Below are 24,026 nucleotides of genomic sequence, written 5' to 3'. Positions count from 1 at the left end.
CCTTCTTTCTCTTTTTCACATGGCAAGGGTTGTGATTCCACTAAAGACTGCCACAATTGAGCGGATTGATTTGGTGCCATTTCTTCGAGTACAGCTACTATTGCCTTCTGGGTCTTACGTAAGTGGCGACGCCGCGTCCTTTCACTTGCTTCATCCCATGGTATCTTGAGAGGGTATCTAACTGGACTGATATCTTTGCTGTCTAGAAAATCATTCATTTTTTCCAGTGGAGCTGCCCGCATACGAGTCCTGCTTTGGCGATAAGCTGAGATAGTGGAGCTTTCGATCACTTCTGAAGGAGAGAAGAGGCTTCCCCCTGGTGTCTCGAAGACATAGGAAGAGTCTGTGGGCGAAAGAAATTGTTCTGGCACACCCTTATCAAGTGGAAGGTTTTTAGATGAGAGGTCGTCCTAAATGGGAAAAAATAGCACCAAGTTCTCAACAAATCGAATACATTATAATACAGGATTTCGCGCTAAAATCATCAGCAAAATAATGAAATGATACCAGCTGCTTTTGATTTATTTTGGAATGACACGCAACTGGGGAGGGGGCCGGGATATTCCCAAATACAGCCTATAAGGGAATGCTACACTTGAAAAATCATTACTAACCAAACGCATATCCTTCATTTGCAGAGTGACTTCCCGTTCAAGTACTACGTCCCCCAGTAGCTTCCGGCATTTCGAACATACACCTAAAAACAAAGAGATATAACGGTTAACAACTATTCAATTACCTATGTTTTTTCACTCATCTCTTCGTCTTAGTTAGTAAGTTTATTTCAATATAATTTTGGGCATAGCGAGACTACCAGAGTTGAAGGGTAAAGCACTTGCGTTTTGGCGCGAAAATTCCAGCCAAATCCACAGGTAGCCCAACAAAATAGGGAAAAATGAAAATTTACGATTTTGTGTTTTACCCACTCCCAAGTCTTAAAATTAACTTGCCATGGCCAAAACACCGCTAGTAAGATTAAAGACGAACTCACCTGAACCAACAGCAAGGAAAATGCCTGTTTCCTTGAGAACAGTCTGAGAATCACATTTGCTCAAACCTCTATCTGCCTTCGGCTTTTTGTTCACGTTTGCACTGTGCTGAGATAGACTGACTGGAATACAACATTTAGAAGAACGACGCTTCCAGCTGACACCAAGCGATGCACGATGAAAAGGACAGATGAGAAGTTTCTCTACGTTTCGGGGTTGTTCGAATAGAGACGCTCTTGCTAGCATTAGTTCAACTTCGGTCTCGACGTCATTTATAGAAAACTACCTCTTGTGAGAATCAATATTTCGTTTGCAATTTAGTAAAGGGAGAACTTCCACCGATCTACTTCTATCCTTTGAGTCAAACCCACATTGACCACCTACAATAGCTTGAAAAGAACAAGCATTCACGTCCATGACTTGATCTAACGCCAACATTTATGTTTTGTTTAAGATAAATTTATTAAATTAATTCCTGTTCTAGCACGTGCGGAGACACCCAAAGATCACTGCAATTTGCCGCAAAAGCGTTCCGACCTACCTTCAATATACCTTTAGCCGTACATGTATGCAGAGTCAATTCTAAGATTCTACCTAAATCCTAAATTCTACCTATATTTCAAATGCCCATAGTCCTGGCAATAAAGAAGGTCTGCTCATAGTAGTTATAGACCTATAGCCGGTTTTGAACATGAAAACTTGAATCACGATAAACTAAAAAATCATGCGACGTAGATAAACAATTTTTTATATTATTAAACACGAACGAAAGGTGAAGTAAAACAAAAAAAAAAATTATTTTCATAACTTTGTCTAGCTAGCATTTTATTCGTCCAAATAATATTTATCAGTATGCAGATTTCCAGTAAAAAATGTTACTGAGCTGGACACAAGGTTTAGACACCATGAAAATATTGCGTTTGCTTGTCGTCACGGGAAAACAGCGTAGAATTAAAAAGACGATCTATTCCTCTCTCTTTAAGATATATTTCTCATTTAATTGGTGTAGATAAATGATTTAGGTACAAAGTTTTTATAGTTTTGGTACTAATAGGGCACGTAAAGTGATATACGGCGAATGTAAACAAGTCCGTAATTTGCATAATTAGGTCGCATTTAGTGGAAAATTTCTCAGAATATATTGCCTAATTTTTAAGCGCTTGTAAAAAAAACCCAAAACATTTTTCCTGATAGTGTTAGTAGGTGTTATAAATATTCTATAACCAGATTTATATGGTTATTGGAGAATGGCCACATATAGAAAAGCTATTTTAAAATCTGAACTAAAACCAAGTCCATCAGTACGGCGAAAAAATCCCTCACAAAAAAGTGTTTCTACTCTTTAAAATTTATTGAATTTTAGCGCTAAACCGATGTGGATAGAGTGTTAAATATGCAATCTATCACAATTGGGTGAAAGATTGCCTATAAATTAGCTGCTTTATTACTGAGAAAACGTTTTTGTGGCCCTAGCGTTATCGCTGGTACGCCTACTATTTTTACACCAGCGACAAGCCGAAATTGCGTTTGCTTGTCGTCACGGGAAAACAGCGTAGAATTAAAAAGACGATCTATTCCTCTCTCTTTAAGATATATTTCTCATTTAATTGGTGTAGATAAATGATTTAGGTACAAAGTTTTATAGTTTTGGTACTAATAGGGCACGTAAAGTGATATACGGCGAATGTAAACAAGTCCGTAATTTGCATAATTAGGTCGCATTTAGTGGAAAATTTCTCAGAATATATTGCCTAATTTTTAAGCGCTTGTAAAAAAACCCCAAAACATTTTTCCTGATAGTGTTAGTAGGTGTTATAAATATTCTATAACCAGATTTATATGGTTATTGGAGAATGGCCACATATAGAAAAGCTATTTTAAAATCTGAGCTAAAACCAAGTCCATCAGTACGGCGAAAAGTTCCCTCACAAAAAAGTGTTTCTACTCTTTAAAATTTATTGAATTTTAGCGCTAAACCGATATGGATAGAGTGTTAAATATGCAATCTATCACAATTGGGTGAGAGATTGCCTATAAATTAGCTGCTTTATTACTGAGAAAACGTTTTTGTGGCCCTAGCGTTATCTCTGGTACGCCTACTATTTTTACACCAGCGACGAGCCGAAATCGTTTTTCTCGATTTTTTCGCGAATATCTTCATAAATTGAAAAATAAACCCCAACACGTTTCTAAACTCACTAAAACCTTTCTACAAACCAAAAATGAAGGTATTTGATTTTTTGACTGTGGCCAGCCCGTGCTCGATTTTTCTAGGCATTGGCTCTTAAAACATTTATGTAGATAATGCATTGGTAGATATACTTAAAATAAGCTAGCCTGGCTTTATATTAAACAGATTATATGATGTATGATATTAATACTGTTATCATTATTATGATTAATGGTTTATTTGTCTTTTAGAAATTAACCAGAAGAACAGCAGCGCTTGAACTCGTCCAAAGATGGGATAATCACAAAAAAGGGGAGGCTGCTGAAACCCTTATAGAAGATGCCATGAGTAGTTAGGAGAGCGAATTTGAGGAAACGGAAAATAAAAGGAAACTTTTTGGCTATAATGTTAAGAAGCTTAGCTGGCAGAATGTCACAAAAATCAAAAAAAGAAAAAAAAAATCATAAAGCATAAAAAAATTCCTTAACCAAACGAGCCTTAGATAGGCTTATGCCAAGGCAAGAGGCCAATGCAAATTCTGAAAGACCTACACCAAATGTTGTTCCTGAGTGGGTCATTAGTGCTAGTTAATAATGAAGAAACAAAATGACGAGATTCTATACTTTGGTTCACTGGTCATGCAAACACAAAGCATGCAATTGAGGCAAAAAGTTTCAAATTTACAGACGGTTAATCTTTTTAAACAACCTTACTCCGTGACACCCACAGGATGAAATAGGGCCTTTACTAACTTTATATAGGTCAGTAATTTTCAGTAAAGTTTTACCTTAATCTTTACAAGCATTTGTAAAGCCCCGTAATTACTCATAAAGTTTCAAATGCATTTACTTGGTATTTCATCTAGACTTACTAATGATTTAATTTGAAGAAAATTTACTTGTCGCGCAAATAACAATGACGCTGTTTTCACTGCGCATGCTCAAGAATTTATCAACTTTTTTGGGTAATTTATTGTGCGCATGAGTACCAGTAACTGTTGGTATATTAAATTGTCGGTTCAAATATGGCGGTTTGCTGAGATAAATGTGTATCGCTGCTAATGGAAACTTTCGTCGCCTCTTCCTATAAGAAAACCCCATAAATAAGGAGAATTTCTCTCTATAACTTATGAGAATGTATTGGGAAAATATAAAACAATCAAAGTCCTAAGGAAGTAATACCTTTTCCTTCAGAGGATAGAAGTTCAAATCTCCATTTTCGAGGTCATCTGGAATGAGCGTTCGCTTTATTGGCAATTTCCCGCGACTCTTAGGGCTTTCGAACTTAACTGTTTTCGACGCAGGTGATTTCGTTAAGAGTGACTGTTTTTTGTGGGCTGTACAGTCTTTTTGCGGATCTTCTGTGCTTTTGACTGTTTAAAGTATGACTTTAACTCAAACGTTTTCTTCATGATTCTATCGAAGTCAGCTTTTGCATAGTTTACAGCAATAGAGCGGTGCTATATCTTCTTGATCATCAAAGAAGATTTCACAATACATTTGGAAGTACCTTGCAAGTTCGGTAATATCGCCATTTCGCTTCACCAGTAGGGCTCTTGCCGTAACTAAAGTTATGCTTTGTTGCAAATGTAACAATCCGCCATGGTTATCTATATTTTTTTACGCGGGAAAAGAAAAACCCATTTCCTCCGAGGTACGCATGATAAATTCTTAAGCATGCGCAGGCAAACCCTGCTGGACCCTCCCCTTCCGCGACACAGGAAGCCCAAAAACAAAAGCGGAGCGGCAAAGGAGAGGGTACAGCGTCTGGACTAGAGGATGCCATGATCCTAGCAAAGGCAGCTGCGATTATTCGGAATGACATATTTGACCATGAAGGCTTTAATTTTAATGGAAGTTTTTCGAAGGTCTGTCTGCCAGGAAAATTCTGTCCCTTCTAGTTTACAATCACTGACATTGAAAACACCAGCGCACAAGAATCACAATTGTGTTTAACAGTGTGCCAGACTATCCTATTCAATGCGAAGGTACAATCTACAAATAAGTCCAAAACTGGCCAGACGCGATATAACAAAGCACAAGAACCGCCTCTACCTTTGTATATCGGCTTTACAGTACATGTGATGACCAGGAGAAAGTCACTTATATCAAAACTGTATCAGTTGGGGATCTCGGATCTCATGACGAAGAATTGTAGAATTAGACATGGTAGCTAACTCGATCAGTGAACCCTTTGAAATTGACGGTGTCGAGGTACCAGCTTGTTTAAGAAAGTGAGTTTTTACTGTGGGTGCTCTTGACAATTTAGACCATAATCCAAGCTCAACAACGGCAGCTTCTTGGTTTCATGGCACCGGCATTAGCGTGTTTCAGTTGGCAACAATGATGAAACCTGGCAATAAACGACCCCCGGTTTCTTTACTTTCACAAGGAACAGAGGAATATGCCATTACTCCTCCAGTGGAGTTGGACACTAGCAAAGTAATCAATCCAGAGTGCCAAATGAAGGAGGCAACAAATTGCATGCCAGACGAAAAGAAAAAAAGAAGAACAGTGGGTAAAGTATTCGCTCTCGAAGCTAGGTGACGAATCTGTTACGGCTGGGGATAAAGTAACTTGGTCAGCCTATCACGCTTCAGATTACTTAGAGAACCCAACAGCCCTGACTGCGCTACTTCCCCTGTTCTTTTAAAAGGCGGCGACTCTGGCGATGGTCAAGCACGGTATGAATGTCTTAAAGCAGGCTATCACTTTCCTACACCCAGACCAGATTGCAGTCATCACTGTTGACCAGCCTCTTTTCCGAAAATACCAGTACAAGTTTGTTTAAGGTGAAATTGGTGCTAATAACATAGTCATAGGACAATAAGGGATAGCGAACCCTCATATTATATTATTTTGTGGCAATGCAAAGTACGAATCTGTACGAAGCCATTGAAACTCGCCAGGGAAGTCCGAAACGGGGGGATTTACGCTAGAGATACTTTAATTCATCGAAACGAATGAAAAATCATGTCATAGAAACTAATATTCGCAATATCGGTATGTAATAGACTTTCTTTCTTTTTTTTCTTTTTTTTTTCTTTCTCTCAGTGTCGTGTCCCCTTTTTGTAGTAGAGTGGTTTTCACATGACTGCATACGAAAACAGCTCTAAATATTGGGGTGCTCCTGGCCCCTGCATGTGCTAATGATGATGGTATTAATGGCTAGCTATAATAAAAACAATAATATTATTTATCATCATTATCGTCGCCAACATTATTAAATATTAGTATCAATTTCACCGAGTCCATTATTTTATTATTTATTATCATAAATTATTGCTATTATTGCGGGACCACAAAGGTCAAGCAACACAAAATTTGGATCTGAATGAAGGGGGAGGGGAAAGGGGGGGGGGGGGGGGTGGGAGAGTTGCTATTATCATTATGTCAGTGGATGACGTTCAAAAAACGAGAATGATTAAATATAAGTTCTTAGATTTCCCAATTTCAATAATTTCAACAGATAAGGATATGGAACAGACTGTAAAACAGTGTTATTCATTGGATCTAAACTGGGATGAGGTTCTCCCTGGAATTCTTTAACATTGGATTGACACTTCGTCTGCACATAACGTAGTGAAAGAAATTATGTTTCCTGGCATTCTCTCTGCGGTATCAGGCTTATGGCACCCAGAACAACGTTACGGATCAGTGAAATGGAGAACGAGCCAGTGAACGTCTTTGGATTGTCCTTGCGCCACCAGGCGCAGGGAAAAAGCGGTGCTTTGTATGCTGGGGTAGAGGGCCCAATTATTCCACTGGAGGAATCCACCGCAATGGCCCATCTTGGTGGAAGATTTCACCAGAAATGGTGTATTTGTGCACCTAAAGGCAACAGAGGGTCTTGGTATCTTTGCCAAGGAAGAAGTCCATGTGGTCATGGAAAAAAGGGTGTCCAGTAGAGTAAAGAGGGAAATGGAAAAAGATTTGCTAAAAGGTTTTTTGACAATGCCACAGACAATGGACAGTGAACAAGGGCAACATGGCGAAAAGGGATCGTGTTTGCCGTACTGGCATGTCCTTTTTTGGACTGAGCCAGCCAGACAGCGTTTTTAATATCTACGAGAAAATGTCCAAAAATGGGAATGGCCTTGCATATAGGAATCATTTGTTGCTGCCCCAAGCCAATGCGATTAACACGCCTTGAAGTCAATCAGAAATTTAGACAGCTTCGTACCTTCAAGATCTAAAACTTCCATGCAGTTTACGATCATATTTACCATCGGCACAACAATGCTGCACCGATAACTCACACTCTTTCACCAGAGGCATTTGCTTTATACACAGAAAAAGAAAAGGAGCTGGTGGAAACGCAAAATAAAATATTTTTTGGAACAGCTTAGTCAGACGATATGTATGTATGGCACTAAAGATCTGCGACAGTTTAATATTGTCATGGCCAATCAGAGATAACCATTCCCACACGCCAGGAAATGGTATTCTAATTTCAATACCTGGTATAGCAAGCGGTGAAATTCCTTTAGACTTTACGTAACTGTTTAACATGATTTAATGCGGTAACCATTCTTTGTAATCGCTATGGCCGATTCAAATGCTCAATATATAATTTCCCATAAAGGGAAAAGAAAACAGAAGTACAGCCTTGCACTAAAGAAAGAAGTGATTGCGTTTGCGGAAGTACACGGGAATCGACCTGCTTCTCGACGCTTTCAGCTGGATGAAAAGAGAGTACAAGAGTGGCGAGCAAACAAGATAAACATCCAAACTTTGCTTGAAACCAAAAAGGGTAAAGAAAGAGGCAGATTAAATGGAGCTGGAAAGAAACCCTTGAGTACTAAAATGGAAGAAGTCTTACTTGATGAGTCAAATTCTCGATTCGTTATCTTTTCAGAAGATGGAATTTCCCAATTTTTGGAAGAGAATGAAAACCAAAATACAACTAGAAAAACGAAACAAGACATGGCATTGTTAAAGGCTTTTTTAAGCCGCAAAACTGATAGAGAACCAGAAGAAATTACTCCTACAGTGCTGGATTCATACTTGCAAGAGTTTGTTTTAGGAGTAAGAAAGCAAGATGGAACCAACTACGAGCCATCTTCTCTCCACTCAATCATAGCAAGCATCGAGAGATACCTGAGGAAAAAGAAATATGGGTATTCCCTCATTAACTCCGTTGAGTTTTCCGGTACTCGCGAAGTGCTGAAGGCTAAGCAGAAAGAGCTCAAATCTTCAGGAAAAGGAAGCAAACCAAACGCTGCACGCTCCATTACTGAGCAGGAGATAGATGAGTTATACAGAAAAGGTCAGTTGGGAAGTGGATCTCCAGAGGCTATGTTAAACACCCTGTGGCTTAACAATACTCTACACTTTGGTATGAGAGGAGGAAAAGAACACAAAATTGGGCAAAATGGATAATATGTCAAGAAGATACGTCGGAACAGCTACAGTGTCCATCTAACTCGAAACGAATTAATGTGGGAGCCGGTTATACGTCGTTTCTGCAAAACATCACTGAGTTCAGCCGTTTAGGTGTTAATCCCACTGCACTGAAAAAAGAGTTATTTGATGAAGATATCGAGAACACACTTTGTGAGAAAAATCTTTTGGCCAAGCTTTCAGCAGGAGACATGATAGCTATTGAGGCAAACTACCATGGCAAGTGCCTAACCCCGCTTCATAACCGTGCAAGGCAACATAGACTTTCTCTAGAACGAAACAGTCAGTCTGAACAAAGACAAGTAAGTGAGGAATTTGCTTTTACAGAACTGGTGGCTTACATCGATGAACAGCTACATCGTCATTAGTCGTTCTTAATGTCTGAAACCACTAAGACTTTAAAAATGTGTAAATGACATATAAAATACTTTTCTAATTTTTATGAAGCTAATAAATATGACATATTCTTTTCAACTTAAATTAATGAAATTGTCACGTTTTGAAATTTATTTTTATTTTGGTTATCGGTTATAATTAGAACAGTATGGGAATATGCTAATTAGGCATCGCTTTGAAAATAATTAAATGTTTTGATATTGCGGCAACATGACCAATACTTTGAATTGTACAGTTACTAAATATAACATATTCTTTCGTTTCCCGATCTTGTTTGGTTTGTATTGTGAAGTTTTGGTTAAGTTTATAAGCGAAAATACGAAAACAAGGTTTTGGCGGGAAATTTTGCCAGACGATGACAAACCGAACTTTGGATGTAGTAATAAATTATGCGTTCGGTGTGTATATAATGAAGTAGAGAGAATAAGAGAAAAATATCAAATGCCCTTGGCAGGATTCGAACTCACGTCTTCGGTATTCTAGTCCGATGTGTTAACCACTACACTACAAGGACCAACCACGCTGGTAACGCAGGCAGAATATGAAATGTAGGGTATTCGTGAGGATCCCAGAGCGATATTTTTTCTCTATAGATAAGTTGAACACCGTAAATAGTGTACGCAAAGAATAGACATAGTATAGTAGTAATAAATTTTGCGTTCGGTGTGTATATTTGGATGTGACTACAGCTTAAGTTATTTTTTCCGCCAATCAATTTTTTTATTATTTTTATTCACATACCAATGAAGTATCAAAATATGGTTTAAAGTAAAAAATAAACTGCCGTACTTTTGAGAAAAACGCGCTCAAATATTTTTAAAAAATCAGTTTTGCCGAAGATCTAATTGACCATCACCAATGCGAGGCTATTGTAAAAAAAACTAATGTACAATTAATTTACTATTTTAAGCCAGATTCTATTAAAGATATAAACATAGAAATCGTTCGGAAAGTTTAGATTCTGCGGCCTCAAAGTTTACCTAATTAGGCTGGATTTTTAGCCCTTTTCGGCTCCAAAATGAGGGGGGTGGTCAATCTCCGAGATAAAAGATCGAAAATTCCTTTTCATGCCGCCATTTGTAATCATACTAGATAGGTATCTTGTGGTGAAAATATTTTAAAAATCGGCCCACCCCCATCTTTTAGCCCTACCCGGTTTTCCCTGACAACGACTCTCAAGCGGGAACAATCTCGAAGCCAATTCCAGCAGAAAGTTAGAGGAAGTCAAAAGGATTCTAAAAAAAGGGAAACTTTTCATTCGGGATAGTTTCAAGAACGATATCGAACTAGACGAACTAACATTAAGTTCTATAAAGAATGATAATGATGTATTCATGGCTCTCGAACAAGACGTATATGACACTGAAATTCTAACCTCTGAATCAGATGATTAGTACGACGAATTAGATTTTTGGGATGGATGGTTAGTTGAAGGTAAGCAAAATATTTTTTTTGTTTCTTTGATTTTTAAGCTTATATTTATTGTTGTTTTCGATTTATATAACGTAAGCAAACAACAAATTCCCGCCTCTTTTAAGTAACGTCGACTGTGATTGGCTTGGTTACTTGCCTCTTCGTGAAATAAAAGACGTTCTGATAGGCTGTTCATTTTACCGCCGTATTTGTGTACACGCGACCCGTTGCCGAGAAGCTCCTCCATTCTCGAACTTCCATCTTTGTTGCTAGCAATGGCGACTAGCAGTAGTTAATATTCGAGTGAAAGCAACGTAAACTCTTCCAAATTTGGCAAAAGATGTTGGAGGCTTTGGACAGAAAAATAACAATTTTAGTAACGTGTGGTAAAAGTACCGTGTTGAATCTCTTTTCTTGTGTCACACCTGCTTTTTATTTCTTCAGAATGGGATACGAGTGATATGGAATTTTGGTTGGAAATGCAAGGTTTAGATCAATTCAAGAAAGGTTTCAAAGGCAAGTTATGTACAAAGTCTTTAAAGTTTACTCCTAAGAAAGATTGCAAATTTAAAGTTTCATGTTTTCTGGACAATTATATTACGAGTGCAAATATTCATACTTTATTCATACTGAATTTTTTGATGTAGAACAAAAAAATTGATGGGCTATGCCTCAAGGAAGTTCTTTCTGACGAAGAATTGATGACCTGTGATGTGAAAACAGTAGGAGACAAAAGAAAAGTAAAGACTAAAATTTCAGAATTACTTAGTAAGTGAACTGTTTAGAAAATAAGTTATTGCAGATTTTTGTGGGTTTTTTTTAGCATATACCGGTAGTATAGTACCTTTTCGTTTTCTATAGGTCTATTTTTTAAATTTTCATTCAGGTAAGGCCAAAGTTAAAGTCCACAGATTAACAAGGACAAGTATAAGACTTGTGACCTTGTCCTCGGCAGATAAGGAAGATTTGAATAGAAGGTATAAATTTGTAATACGCTAAGGTAAAACTTGTAATGAACCTATCAAATCCACAGGAAAAAATCAGTGAAAACCAAACATGATTTTACCTGTATTTTATCTGGATACCCTGAAATCCATGTTGTATTTATAAACATATATGGTTTTTATGTGGATATTTCTTGGCATTTATGAGGTCAAAAAAATTAACAGTAAAACAACCATATCTGGGTTTTATGAAACCCAATTTAAACATGTTTTTGTAATAAAACATGTTTGTTTTAACTTTAAACCAGCTCTGGTTTCTAATTGAGTACCTAAGTGTGGTTTCTATAAATTTCCAGGTCAAGATTTCTTTTAAAGATCTTGGTTATTGAAAAAAAACAGAAATTGAAATTATTGGCATGACATTTTGCTCAGAAAACAACCATATCTGCATTTTATGAAACCCAGGTTAAATACCTTTTGGTAATAAAACAGGTTGGTTTTAAATTTAAACCAGCTCTGGTTTTCTAACTGAGAACCTAAGATGGTTTCTTAATATATTCCAAGTCAGGATTTCTTTAAAAAACTTAGTAATCCTAAAAACCAGAGTTTGAAATAAATAGCACCCTATTAAACACATATTTAAACCAGTATAGTTTAAGTGCTGATGATTGTAAAAAACCTTTGGTAATGAAGGGATGTTTAATACCTTGAATTTAGTGCTAGGTTTCCCTCCAACTGGTTTCCAACCACTGACCATCAAGTAAGTTTAAAATGGTGTCAAAATGAATGACTTGTTTCTTGGTTGGTTTTTCCTTCACCCATAGTTTGTTTACAAGGAAGTTGTTGCGTTTCACAAAAAAATAGGCATCAACAGTCTTGTTGCTGTAGTTCACATTTACAACATGTGCTCGCCAAACGTCACTGTTTTCACCTTGGATTGAAACAAAATCCCCAATCCCTGGATAAACAGGTACCAGTACCTGAGGTAAGGGTACGGTTTCTCTTTCTGGGTCAACAACTGCAAGTCCCAAATGCACATCTGGATACAGCATAACCTGCCGTGTTATATCTTTGACAGGTAAACAAATGTTACTGTGTGTGGCTTCAACAATTATAGTATCACTTATTGGATGTCGAACAGGAGCATTTTCCTTGTCAACTACTATTCTAAAGGGACTTCCAAGTGCAAGAGATTTCCAGTTACTTCCATCATTTAGTAAATAAAAACTTTTCAGTTTAGTAACGATTCCCTTCCACCAACCTTTGCAAAAACAATGTCTCCTTTCCTGTAGAGTTTCCCATCAGGAATGCGATGTAATGGCATGAAAACACTTTTGAATGATTCAACTGCTTCACCAACATTATGTTGCAGCAGATCCACTACTGTTTTTTTTTCTTCATTTGCCAAGATGTGAAAATTGGAGGCACCTGTCAATACTCCCTCAGATATATGTGCAGCATCAAGTTCATCTTTGCTCATCGGGTAAAGAATTCTAGCATTTTCCAGTGAGGAGGCAGTTGCCTAGAAAAGAACATAGTATTGGAAACTTCAATCTATCAATTGCAACACTTGGTGTTCAGTTAAAAAGACCTAAAGACTTTTATTGGTGCTGCTATTACTCAGGGTTTTGCATAGCTGCTAATGATAACTTTCCCACTTCAATGCTGTTTGGTACATTATAGCTGGTGTTCAAAGGAATAAGTAATTTATCCCTTTGAACACCAGCTATAATGTACCAAAAAAAAAAATCCAAGTCATAATTTTCTGGTGCCAATTTTCTGATGAGTTAATTTTGTAATAAATTGCAGTGGCCATAAGAACAATACTTTGGTATTTTCAAGGGGTCATTGTCAAAATTTCAGATCTCCACCCTCGTTCATATGCGAATACTTTCATATTTCTCTTGGACATTAAACGTGGAATATGATTGATCTCTTTCTGGAATCTAAGAAATTCTCTTTGTGATTCTCGACGTGCAAATGACTTCTCAATATGTTTTTTGTTACTGGATTGTCGTACATAACGTTTCACAGCTCTTTCAAAATTAAAGCACCAGAAATTATCAGGTGAGGAAAATCTTTGAATGTCTTCTGGTAAGTGAGTAAGATTGTGAAGATTGATCACACATGCATCAATCCCATACATTTCTTCATATAGAATACAATATCTCCATTCCAGCCTTTTAACGTTTTCTAACATGCTAACAGACCAACCATTTCTACCACAATTAAAAACAAGTTCAACCATTCTTGGGAGTGGAGCCCAAACTTTGTACTCATTGTCTTGTAGTAATCCAGACAAAACAAACTCAGAGGCTGGAAAAGCTAATTTCTGAAATTCTTCTGCTACAATAAAATAAAATGTAAAACTGAGCCTACACTTGTTACAAGAGTACATTTTACTAGGAATTCATGGAACAATTATTTGATTATGATATCACACAGTTACTCATTAACTTTAATCATTGCTGCACTATTTAGAGCATTTCTTATGTTCTTGTTAATAAATGTTATTGAATTTGATTACAATTTACCTTTCCATGAACCTATGGCATCAACATTTCGTGGCAGACGGGATGCACAATAATCTGATGGAAGAAACATTAAGAATACAAATATTTATTTTGATACAAAGTGCATTGTTTGTGCTCTAAAAAATTGTTGCTGTCCAAACCTGTTGTCCATGGCATTTTTAGAAGATTGCTGTTTAAAGCCTTGCAATCACAGCTACTGCTGGTGATCATTCTGTCTATATGATTTTCAACAACATTAAGAGGAAGAAGGTGCATCACATCAAAGACAGTATCAGTTGGGAAGTTAAATCCATAAAGGCAATGTAAACGATAAAAAATAGATATGCCCATGTAGCCACGCTCTTTACTCTTTCTTGTGAAATATGTTGACCTCTCTTCTTCATCTATATCTTTCATATCTGGTAGCTCATCTTCAAGGACTCTTGCTTGATTTCGGTGCCGATATTGTTTTCGAAATCCAGGATAGTAAAAGTGATTTTTTTGCGGCAACCAAGTACCTGAAAACACAATAGGGATTACACAAGAAAGCACAACACTTCTAAAGGTAGGGTGACAAGCTAAATGATTCGATGCAGCATTTACTCATAACAGAATGACTTACCACAAATATGGCACCTTCGACAAGCCTTCTTTCCCCCTGCTCCCTTTGTTTTACACACCTCACACTGAGCTGGATGGTCCCCTCTCCAAACAAGTAACAAATGACGAATGGTAACATTTAGGGGTTTACATGAAGCGTTTAATAAAGATCCAGAATATTTCACTTTGTATCCTGAAGTTCACGAAAATCAAATAAGAGCAGTTTTCCTGTTGCACAGAAATTATAGTTCTCCCTTTCTACAGTATGTCATGCCCCAAGGATGTGCCTTTGTGTTATCTAACGAATGATATTGTTCAAACAATATACCTTCAATGAATCCATTTTCAAGGTCTTGGATCAAGGTCTCTAAGAATGGATCAATGCTGTTTGGTCTTGAATCTGGAAGATCATACGATGGCACAAACCCAACAGTATAAACCTCCTCTGTTTGTAAACGATCCTTTTTGGACATTCTAGACTTATTTCTTTTATAAATCTGAAGCCATTAGCACCAAGAAATAATTCACAAGGGTCTATGGCCAATCAAAAATAACTTAAATTACAGAGACATCCAAAAGAAGTATAAGAAATACCAGTGCTACGCCTTTTAGACCCAAAGGGCTGAAATCCATCCCAGTGACCGATAAAATCAATAACAGCAACTGATGAGACAGAGTAAAATAGAAAAGGTTGTATATTCAATGCAAATTCGCAACACTCATTTTACATACCAATATATGCTATGTTTCTTGGATCTCCTTTTACATATTTTGGTTGGAGAGTAAAGACTGTACAGCACTGGTCACAATATACTCTTTTACTGCCATCAGCGTGGTTTGGTACTTTTTGAAGACTTGCGGCACTCACAATATTATCACATCCTTTGGTTGTACATCTTGCTGGAAGAAGCCATTCTTTTTCTGGATTCCAGAACAAAGAAAGTTCTGAAAAACGGTCACCATCCCAAAATTCACTTTTTAATTCTGTGTGTTCATTTTGATTATGCAACCACTGATCTCTGTGGTCCCAATGAGATGACATTTTTGTACACATTTCAGGATCTGAATACCAATGTTTGACTTTTCCTTCTAAACCAAGATAATAATATTTTATTTCTCCAGGATTTTGACAATGTCGACACACTTCAGTTGGAGAATCCATGATGTCCCAGTGCCTGGGGTGAGTGTCGCTCAAACAAATAAAGTATTCTTTGGCTTCTGGATAACCCAATTCAACCAGGTATTTCTTGGCTTCATCCCAGGTTTTAGGCCAAGCTGCTCTTACATCTGGATCATCCTCACTTATATTCTTACCAAGACAATACATATGACGAGCAAATGAAAGAAGGGCTTCAAAATTACATAAAGATTCGCCTGTTTCTTTGTTCAACTCTATAGCTTGAAAGATACATTTGACAATAGCAAATTTAAGCGCTTCAACTTCTTCGTCGTCTTCAAATCACTTAATTCATTGCTTTCAGGTGAAAAGTTGTTGTCAAGATTTTCATGAGCTGGGTATTCTGATGAGTTTCCATCATTTCCATGTAAGCTTATATCATCAATTGTTACCGAATCATCATTATCACTTTCACAATCAGAGGGAAATTCTGTAACAAAAATGATTGGGATTCGTATCTTACAATAGGAAAGGAAGTACCAATAAATGAATTTTGTTAATAAAACACAAATAATTGTCCTATAACTTAGCTTAAAATATACTAACCTACATTACTCGATGAAACTGGTATGGGAGATTGTATTGACTCTTGTCGCATTCGCTTTACAGATGGTTTGCAAGCTAGATGAAGCTGTTGTGTACGATAATTCACAGCCTTTCCTTTACATGCTTGACATATACGATGAACGATGAACAGCACAAAGAGGAGGGAATTTCTACTTCTAACTCATCTCTACCCTCCGCCATTTTGGAATTGAGCCGACAATAATTATAACACAGCGGTTATAAAATTTGGCGCGAAACAGTCTAAACGTCAGCCAATCACAGCCGTAGACCGGTCTAGACATGCACGGGCAGGATACAGTCATGGCACGCAGGCAATAAGTGCGCATTCGACCGCCTTCGACAAGGTTCGATATTTCCCTTAGAGAGCAGAGAGTGAACTTCCAAGATTTCAGGTTCAGGTTTTTAGTACAACCTCAAATATGCATGAAGATGATAGCAGTGGGGATACTGAAATTGTTTCTGAGGAAGAAGTGATACTACCGTCTCAGCCAAAAGGGAACAGATCATTTATGAGTCAGAGAAAAAATGGCGCCAAAAACACGCTTTCAACTGACGAGGACAGTCCTCCCAAGTCGACAGCTTCAGAACCCGCTTCAAATGTTACAAAGACTTCAAAAGGTAACGATTGAACAGATAGAAAAGTAGTTGACTGGTCCATACATAGAGGGAATAAGTTATGATCGTCATAGTATTTTTCTCCAGAATGGACGTGCCAGGACGTACACCTCTGGATTACACAACTCTTCAACGAGGAAATAGCCAACAAATTTGTGGATCAAGACATTGATGGTCCTGCGCATTTATCAGATTGTATAGTAAAGGAAGAGTCCATGAAAGTCTTGGGACTTGATACCATTGGTAAAAGAGCAAAATTTCAGGATTCGATACAGAAACAAGGTGTGTATAAGCTTATATTTATAAAAACAGCCGCCACAAATGTCGGGCAGAGAAATGTCCGATTAGATATTTCCATTATTTCAGTCTGCTAGCACGCATATTTTGCCAAGTAAATACAGTATTTTTAACTATGTTGTGTTAATTAAGCATACTTTTACTTGTGTGGATATTTCAAAGTTTCTAAAGTTTGAATGCGGGCTGTTTTTTGATAAATTTCCGTAATCTTATTTGACATTACATGATTTGGATTTGTTATAAATAAAGCGAGGTATAATATCATGGTTCCTAAAAAATATCAAAGGACTTGTTGACTGTATTCTTTACAGCTTTTAAGAGCCTCCCTATAGCCACAAGTGTCCAAGTATTGTACACTATACGTACATTTTAAAACTTCATTTCAGGATGCGAAGCAACTAGTCCTCCAGCAAAAAAACTAAAGTTGAATGCAGAAGACAGGGTTCTAACAAATAAAGAAAAGGACCAACTGACAAGCCTGGATCGCACTTTGTATAATACAAAGTAAGTCATGACCTCGTTATGGCCTTTTATCAAATTTATTTCGAAGTCACATGTAACTTGATGTAATCAGTACTCCACTTTACGATTACACCTGTTTTGCAGCATCTCAGGTATAAAACACGCTATCAGTAATTTGCCCACAGGATGGGAGGAGGGGGTAGCCCAATTAAGGAAATTTGACTTCCAAAAGCTTTAACAGGGTAGGGATTTTGATACCCAAAGTGGTCCTCTGAGTAAAAATCTAGGAGAAATTTAGTGTAAATTTGACTCTTTATGAAGACCCATCCTAGGGCAAGCAATTGATAGGTGCATAAAGCTTCAAGGAATGCTATATTAATGATTTGGAATCTTCAAGTTTATTTTTATGTTAATAGGAAGAAGAGAATTATAAATCATGCTAAGAAAGTGTGGTCTTTAAGCAAACCAACTCCAAAATTCCGCTCAAGTATTGAGCATTCCAAGAAATTACAAGAGGTAGCAGAAGAACTTGCAAGTGATGATTACTATACCATGCCGTCAGCTGGTCTTGTGAAAAGTGCCATAATTGACATAATTAGAAGACACATGATGGAGCGCAGAAGGAAAGATTCAGACCCTTTGCTTAACACGTCCTTAGAGGACAACACAGAAAGTGACACTAGTTCATGCTCAACCACCCAAGCGCTTCCAGCCTCATGCAAATACAGCCCACCAAAGGAAATACAAGAAAAAGTTTCTTCATATCAAGATAACTTCAAAAATGGTAAATTGGAATTCATATGATGATAATAATTATTAAAGCATGTTTTTGAAATCCAAAAATTAGTAGATTTTGTATGTGGGTTGAAATGGACTATTTTGACCAGTTGAATCAAAATGTAATGTGTACACCATAAAAATGTGAAACATTTATGGACGTTTCGGATGTTAGTCCTTTGTCAGAGTAAAAGAGGGTAGGTTGCCCCAACCCCATCCTGGGAAAAATCATTTACAGGTATTATCATACCTCAAGATGCTGTAAAACTGATGTGAATGTAAAGTGAAGTACTGATTCCCTCTTTTACTCCAACAAACGACTAACCAAAACATCAGTAAATGTTTTCTGTTTTTACGGTGTACACAATGCAGTACACAATGCACTTTCATTTGACTTATTCCATCGAAACACTGAGGCAGTCCACACTAGGTTTTACTGCTAGTTCTCAACCATATTATGACCAATACCTTGCCATTCAGCCCAATAAAATTGTCATAATGTTAACATTTGGGTTAATTTCTTATTGTATTATTTTTCCTCTCTTTTTTAGGGCTCTGTCATCTGCCCAAGCAATAATATTGAAATATTTGACAAAGACAAATGTAAAAGATGTGAGGTTGGAGGAACTAAAGAAGATGGCCAAAGATTTAGGGCTGAAGTTGTTACGCAATAAGGACAAAGACACTCACATTCTAGGTATTGCATCTACCTTGTTGAAGTTGCAGCAGGTAAAGCTTGCTGAAATAAAGTATTACATTATCAAGAATTACACAGGACGATGTTGAAATTGTTAATAAGTAATTAGAATATCTGATATGCAATGGAAACCCCATGTCCCACCCTATTTGCATGTTTGTAAGTTAAAAGAAATCAGTGTTTTAGTTCTTATAAAGTCAGCATGATCATGATTCTACTTAATAAAAAGTTGTATTACCTGAAGATGAATGCCTGTTTATTAATCTACCCACTCTAGGTTTTCTGAGGAACCAGCTCTTTAAAATATGGGGAACCAGACCTGTATATTGACCAACTTACACTAGGTTTACTGAGGAACCAGATCTGTAAAATATGGCAAACCTGACCTGTTTATTGCCCTACCCACACTAGGTTTACTGAGGAACCAGGTCTGTGAAATATGGCAAACCTGACCTGTTTATGGACCTACCCATGCTAGGTTTATTGAAGAACCAGGTCTGTGAAATATGGCAAACCTGACCTGTTTATGGACCTACCCATACTAGGTTTATTGAAGAACCAGGTCTGTGAAATATGGCAAACCTGACCTGTTTATGGACCTACCCATAAAAGGTTTATTGAAGAACCAGATCTGTAAAATTTGGAGAACCAGACCTTTTTATTGACCTACCCACACTGGGTTTACACAAAAAACAGAAATGTTTTTTTATAAATTACCATACAAATTCCAAACCTAGATTTAAGGAAATCCTGTTATGTTTTAAATGAAAATGCAGATCTGGAAATAATGCAATTTAACCAGATATGGATTTCTATGAAAATCCATTGTAAAATCCAGATAAAAAATATATAAAATCATGTTTGGTTTTTACTGTTTTTTTCCTGTGATCATGGGAACCTATCATATCCAGTACCTTAATGCCTTTCGTTTTTAGGAAGAAACAAGTTTACAAGAAAGTGACACAAAAATTTCCAGCAAACAAAATACCCACAATAAGGGGTAATCCCAAAGCCCAGATTCAGTTTGATGAAGTCTGAAAGGAGTGTAAATGCTTAATAAGGGAAGAGATTGGATATGATGAGGGTAAGCCAAAAAATCATTCTGATCTGCAAATTAACTTGCAACATCTGACAGTTCAAATAAGGAGTGATTAGTGATTAGCGATAAATTTGTCTCTATGGTATCAGCAATTATTCTTGGTTTGACCAATCACGTGATGGTGATTACATGATCATGACTGTACAGAACTAACATGTTAAACTTTACCAATATTCTCCCAAATATACTTTGAACTTAACTCTCATTTCAGCTGCCTTATAAAAAACACGTCAAAGCCATCCTGGATGAGCGAAGAAGGATGGTCAAGGAAGTGTATGATTATTGTAAGGTAATTGCCGTTTTGGAACAAACATTATGGCTATATAAGTACATGTTGTTTTCTTGATCTGCTCTTTAAAAAATCCTTAAACTTCCACAAATGTAACACCTGAGGTCAGTGACAATAATTGGTCATCCTGGTATTGTTTTGATTTTTTTAGGGAACAAGTACAGAAACCGAAGACAGTGAAGATATCAAGACTGATACATGCACAGAAAATGATGATAATAGCAATAAAAGTACCATAGTACCATAAGTACCATAGCTAGTCATCATACAAAGATTAGAAGTAATGACAGTTACAGCTGAAGAGAGTGAGGACAGAGAGAACAGTGATGATGATGTGGTTGCTTTACCAGGTAACTATTTTGTTTTTAACTGTTATTTTTTGTAATAATGCCCTTGCTATTTGAGGTTTGAATCCCAATCTAATTAGTAAACGTAACTTGACAATCAAGAGAGCATGTCAATATTAGTAGGTGTATTAATAACTAATTTGAAGATGTTTGAATCATAAAAACAAGACATAAACCTTCAAAACTGTCAAAAACTCAAAGAAAATGTGTGGTTACTAGATGCAGGCATTTTCTGTACACTTTTAAACTTTTGAAGGCTAATGTCTCTGCATGGTTCTTTTTAATGAAAATCATCAGACAGACTCATAATACCCTCTTGGATGACAGATAAGATTCAACGCTCACATCTGCCCCTTGCTCATTTTTAAAATGGCCTGTGTTGAAATACAGCACTATGGATAGGTTTGTACAAACTTCAAAAGATGAGTGACAATTTGATTGAATTCCAAATAGAAAATTAAAGATAACATCATATTTGGGTATCTTTGAAATTGCAGATGGTGCAACCAGCGTCCCTTTGTCAACAGCTGAAAAAATATTGCTAACATACTTTGAGAAAGGCTACACCAAAGAACTCAAGAAAGACATTCACCTTCTTCCCATGTGTAGAGAGTTTAACTTAAAAAGTGTTAAGGGGAAGGATAAACATGACCTTCTAATGATACTGGCTAAGGAACTTATCCTGAGGAAGAAAGTTAGCTTCAAGGAAGATGCAGACTTTAATTGTCTGCATAGGACCAGCATTTCCATCAATAGGGATAATTTTATATGGCGCGTTTTTCGTGCCAAAATTCAAAGATTCGGTTCAATCATTCAGTCCTTCAGTTCAATCATTCAATCCTTCATTTCAATCATTCATACCTTCAGTTCAATCATTCAATCCTTCAGTTCAATCATTCAATCCTTCCGTTCAATCATTCAATCCTTCAGTTCAACCATTCAATCCTTCAGTTCAAGCATTCTATCCTTCGGTTCAATCATTCAATCCTTCAGTTCAAACGTGTAATCCTTCGGTTCAATCATTCAATCCTTCAGTTCAAACGTGTAATCCTTCAGTTCAATCATTCAATCCTTCGGTTCAATCATTCAGTCCTTCAGTTCAAACGTGTAATCCTTCGGATCAATCATTCAATCCTTCAGTTCAATCATTCAATCCTTCAGCTCAAACATGCAATCCTCCCGTTCAATCATTCAATCCTTCAGTTCAAACATGCAATCCTTCAGTTCAAACATGTAATCCTTCGATTCAAACAATACGCTTTCAGTATTCCATGTTTTATCATTTACTTTCGAGATTGTTCGGCACAAATATCGTTGTCTTTTACTACGTCATGCTCCACTTCCGTCGTTTTTCAATTTCACTTCCGCCGTTCTTCACTTTATCGTAATTCGCTATCGTTATTCGGCACTGAGACACTGGGAGACTGCCCTCTAATCCAAACTTGGTTTGCCTGTGGTTTGGGCTGCATGTGATTAGGTGACAACTCTCGTCGAGACACATGTGCTTTGCTTCCAGGTTTGGACTACTCGTAGAATTCTTCACAAAGTAAGTTCTGTTAATCTTCTTATAGCATAAGTGCAAGAGAAATTATCCTATGAAATACCTTGTTTTCGTTTTATTGTAGTTTTACTTAATAATTATTCAACTTGATATCAAGTAACCTCCATACATGCCAGACTCGGTTTGAAATCAGGCATTGTCGATCGGTTTTGTTAGGAACACACTGTTTTTGTTGTATTGGCAACTTAATAAAATATCCCTGAAAAGAGTTTGATGAGATAATAAGAAAATTAGACCAGATTTAATAAATGTAGCCAATAAAGAGCAACGCGCGACGCGACTCGTTGACTCCATCGCGGATATCACCTTTACGAAATGTTTTTGTAAATTTTTGTAACCTCCAAACCTTTTATTATTTTAAATATTTATGAAACACTTTCTACCTATTCTTGTGTAGTAAATATGGTGGAAAACGCATCTGAACGATGCAAGGAACTCTTGCAGGAAGTTACAAGGTTGTGTTCCGTGACCGAGTCCAGATCTCGTAAGTATAAGATAAGAGTTTTGTGTCACATGAAATATGTATTACCTAGAGGCTAGATTATCACAAGTTAAGAGCTTGATGTGGTTTATATTCACGAATTTTCGTATCATATCGCTTGTAAAATCGTAACCGCAAGTGATGCGGACGTTTTAGTACTGACCTCAGCCCTTCATAAAATAACACAAAAAATCAAGAATTGTCTAGTTTCTCTTGACTATGTTCACATTTTACATTCAACTTTGACATACCGATCATACCGATCATGGTGGATTGATATTTCGTGAACACATAAAATACGATTTTAGATCATACATACATACATGAAATCACAACAAACGGGTTTACATACATACATATACATACATATACATACATATTTTATTGTACCAAAAAGTAAAATAGAACTAATACAATGTGTATATAACGAATTATAAGGTACAGGCTATCTGCAATAACCATGAGGCTAACCTAGGCAGACAGCTTGACGTGAAAAATAATTGCAAATTTGGTACAGGAAGAGAATGAGTAAAATTATATAGTGCAAGAAAAAAAGAAAAAGAAATTACTTTAAAAAAAAAACTAAATATAAGTTAGTAATCAATACTGACAAATACGATAAGAAAAAAAAAACAAAAAAGAAAATTAGACAAATAGGAAATGGATCAGTTCATTTTAGATTGTTACAATAAATAGAAAAAAGAAAATTTGTAGTAATGAACAAAATTTTGATCTATTAAGATTATCATTTCATAAGTTGGTATAGATAACACTTTTTTATTTTATTTTATTTTTAATTAGAAGAAGAATAAGCCTGCAGTAATTTTTCTTTTAAGGATTTCTTGAACCTATCTTTGCTATATGGTTTTAAGCACTCCTCAACAGAATTCCAAACTTTAGCGCCAGCATATTTTATATTAAATTTTCCATAATTGGTTCTAATTTTTGGTAAGGAAAAAGAAGTTTTAGAAGCAAATCTTGTATGGTAAGAAGCTTCATGCTTACCGAGTGAAAAAATGACTTAAAATAAATAGGTAAATTTCCAGAATAAAAATCATGCATAAAAACAGCAGTATGAAAGTAGACCAAGTCACAAAGCTTGAGAATTTTTAAGTTAATGAAAATAGGATGAGTATGAGCATTGTAGTCAGCAAAGGTCATTAGACGTAGAACTTTCTTTTGGAGAATAAACAAAGGATCAAGTGTTGTGTTATAAGTGTGTCCCCACAC

The 24,026-nt window shown here is 36.6% G+C and overlaps 1 pseudogene; it reads right to left on the bottom strand.

Moving 5' to 3' along the window:
* Positions 1 to 12,033: 12,033 nt before the first annotated feature.
* LOC148912425 (uncharacterized) lies at positions 12,034 to 15,844 on the bottom strand (annotated as a pseudogene).
* Positions 15,845 to 24,026: the final 8,182 nt, after the last annotated feature.

This window comes from Actinia tenebrosa, unplaced genomic scaffold (assembly GCF_029948245.1).
Source record: "Actinia tenebrosa isolate PJP-AT-01 unplaced genomic scaffold, QUT_ActTen_1.0 PGA_scaffold11__36_contigs__length_13525064, whole genome shotgun sequence".
NCBI classification, from domain to species: Eukaryota; Metazoa; Cnidaria; class Anthozoa; order Actiniaria; family Actiniidae; genus Actinia; species Actinia tenebrosa.
The sequence above is the reverse complement of the archived record's forward strand: the minus strand, read 5'-3'. Positions and strand labels throughout refer to the sequence as shown.